Here is a 3,473-nt window from a genome sequence, read left to right on the forward strand (position 1 = left end):
TTGTACATTTGTTGCCCTCATCATTCTCAAAACATTTGCTTTTAACTTGAGCCCTTGGTTTTAGCTCCTCATTTTTTTCCCTCCCTCCCTGTTCCCCCCTCCCTCATGAACCCTTGATAATTTATAAATTATCATTATTTTATCATATCTTATACTGCCAGACATCTCCCTTCACACACTTTTTTGTGTGTGCATACTTTAATAGAACAAAATTTAAAAAGAAACCTCATGGGTACACAATATCTAGCCCCATTCCCAAATAAAGAAGGGGACAGGACATGAGGGCCTTAGATCCTGCTTTACACACAAGAACAGGAGGGGGGGAACCACTAGTTAACAGCAGTTGCAGAGCCCATGTGGGCTAGGGTCACTCATGTCATGGGGACACTATACAGAGGACACAAGATTTGAGAGTGCAATGGCCTACTCTACTTCTTCCATGCGAGATACATCTTCGTCACCCTCGAGAGGGGGAATCTCACCAGGAACAGCAGTGCTGGGCTCCTTGGCTGTCACCTCATCTTCATCAATGCCTGAGCCAAGCTTGATCATGCGGTGGATGCGGTTGGAGTGGGTCTGAGGGTCCTCAAGGGAGAAGCCAGAGGAGAGCAGTGCTGTTTCAAACAGCAGCCCCACCAGGTCTTTGACGGCTTTGTCGTTCTTCTCAGCCTCAGCCTTCTGCCGCAGCTTCTCCACAATGGGGTGGTCCGGGTTGATCTCCAGGTGCTTTTTGGCCATCATGTAGCCCACTGTGGAGTTGTCCCAAAGAGCCTGGCCTTTCACGATCCGCTCCATGTTGGCTGTCCAGCCGTACATACTAGTCACAATGCAGCCGGGTGAAAACACAAGTCTATTTGAAATTGTCACCTTCTCAACCTTCTTATCCAAAATTTCCTTCATGAGCTTGCACAGGTTCTCAAACTTGGCCTTGCTCGCCTCCATTTTCTTTATCTCTTTTTCATTCTCCGGGAGCTCCAGCCCCTCTGGTCACTGAGACTAAACTCTTCCCATCAAACTCCTTGAGCTGTTGCATGCAGTACTGGTCGATCGGCTCGGTCATGTAGACCACCTCAAAGCCTCGCTTCTGCACATGCTCCACAAAAGCAGAATTGGCCACCTGCTCTTGACTCTCACCAGTGATATAATCAATTTCCGGGTCTCCTTCATACAGGAAACCTGTTCTGAGAGGGAAGTCATCTCGTCTCCAGACTGGGCGGTGTGATAGCGCAGCACCTCAGAAAGGCGCCGCCGGTTGGTGGAGTCTTCGTGGATGCCAAGCTTCAGGGTTTTGGAGAAGGCCTCCCAAAATTTCTTATAGTTCTGCTGTCTTCTGCCAACTCAGAGAAGCGCTCCAGGCACTTCTTGACAATGTTTTTGTAGATGACCCTTAAGATCTTGCTCTGTTGGAGCATCTCTCGGGAGATATTGGGGGGCAGGTCCTCCGAGTTGACCACACCACGGGTCAAGTTGAGATACTCTGGGATGGACTCGCCACAGCTGTCCATGTTGAACATGCGGTGGACATAAAGCTTCATGTTGTTCTTTTTCTTCTTGTTCTCAAGAGGTCAAAGGGAGCATGGCGAGGGATAAACAACAATGCCCTGAATTCCAACTGCCCTTCTACAGAAAAGTGCTTGACTGCCAAATGGTCTTCCGAGTCATTAGTGAGACTCTTGTAGAATTCTCCATACTCCTCCTGGGTGATATCACCAGGATTTCTGGTCCAAATGGGCTTGGGTTTGGCATCCCATTCAATGCACTTCTCCTTAATCTTCTTGGTTTTCTTCTTCTTGTCCTTACCACGATCATCCTCCTCATCTGAGCCCAAATCTTCAATTCTAGCTCAGAGGCTTCTCCTCCTCATCCTTTTCTTCTTCTTTCTCACCTTTCTCTTCCTCTGCTTCATCATCACTGATTCCCTTCTCCCGTTGCTTCTGCAGATAAAGGGTGACGGGGCAGCCAGTGAACTGAGGGTGCCTCTTCACCACTTGGACTCGCCTCTACTCTAGCTACTCTGTCTGGTCTTCTTTGAGGTGCAGAATCACTAGTTCCCCGACCAATGGGCTCGCCGTGGTCAGCACAGACAGTGAAGGAGCCCCCAGCAGAAGACTCCCAGGCATACTGATCATCATCATTGTGTTTTGTGATCACAATCGCTTTCTCTACCACCAAGTAGGCAGAATAAAAGCCAACACCAAACTGCCCAATCATGGAGATGTCCATACCAGCCTGTAGAGCCTCCATGAATGCTTTAATACCAGACTTGGCAATAGTTCCCAGAATATTGATGAGATCAGCCTTGGTCATGCCAGTGCCGGTATCCACTAGTGTCAGGGTGCACTCCTGGGGGTTGAGGATGATGTCGATTTTCAGCTCTTGACCACAGTCCAACTTGGAAGGGTCTGTCAGGCTCCCATAGCAAATCTTGTCTAAGGCATCAGAAGCATTAGAGATCAACTCCTGAAGGAAAATTTCCTTGTTAGAATAGAATACCAAGGGCACAAGTAGAAAGCAGATGTTTTGAGAATGATGAGGGCAGCATATGTACAAATGTACTTGACACACGATGGATGAATGTATGGATTGTGATAAGAGTTGCATGAGCCCCCAATGAAATGATTTTTTTTAAAAAGAAGAATAGAAGGTATTGATGAGGAGGGACATGAGTTGGGCAATCTCTGCCTTAAAGGCAAAGGTCTCCACCTCCTCTCCATGGTGCACGTCCTCAGGCACCTTGAAGAACTGCGGGTACCAGAGAGCAGCAGGTCGGGGACTGTGTATAGCACACATACGCTCGCAGGCTACGCTACGAAGACATCTATTTCTTTCCAATTTTCTCACCACTACTCTGTTCCAATCTACTATCACCGTTACCTGGACTCCTGCAGTAGCCTTCTATCTCCTATAGCAATTGAGTGATCTTTATATGTGTACAGGAGTTCCTACATCGTGAATGAGTTTCATTCCTACATCTGTCTTTAAATCAAATTTGCAAGTAGGCTAGAACAACTAGTTACAGCTCATTTAACGTAAGTTAATCGAATGTTTGTTTTTGTATATAGTGTACCTTTCTTTTATTTATTTATTTAGTTTAAATAATTTTATTGGGGGCTCGTACAATTCTTATCACAATCCATACATACATCCATTATGTCAAGCACATTTGTACATTTATTGCCATCATCATTCTCAAAACATTTGCTTTCGACTTGAGCCCCTGGTATCAGCTCCTCATTTTTCCCCTCCTACCCGACATTCCTTCCCCACTGGTAATTTATAAACTATTATTTTCCCATGTCCTACACTGACCGATATCTCCTCTCACCCACTTTTCTGTTGTCCATCCCCCAGGGAGGAGGCTATGTGTAGATCCTTGTAATCAGCTCCCCCTTTCTACCCCATCCTCCCTCCACCCTCCCAGTATCACCACTCTCAGCACTGGTCCTGAAGGGATCATCCATCCTGGATTCCCC

General features: G+C 46.8%; 1 pseudogene; it reads right to left on the reverse strand.

Moving 5' to 3' along the window:
* Nucleotides 1-423: 423 nt before the first annotated feature.
* LOC101646542 lies at nt 424-2,790 on the reverse strand (annotated as a pseudogene).
* Between the last annotated feature and the right edge of the window lie 683 nt (nt 2,791-3,473).

Source organism: Echinops telfairi, unplaced genomic scaffold (genome assembly GCF_000313985.2).
Source record: "Echinops telfairi isolate 266 unplaced genomic scaffold, ASM31398v2 ScPeMD7_29;HRSCAF=101, whole genome shotgun sequence".
NCBI lineage: Eukaryota > Metazoa > Chordata > Mammalia > Afrosoricida > Tenrecidae > Echinops > Echinops telfairi.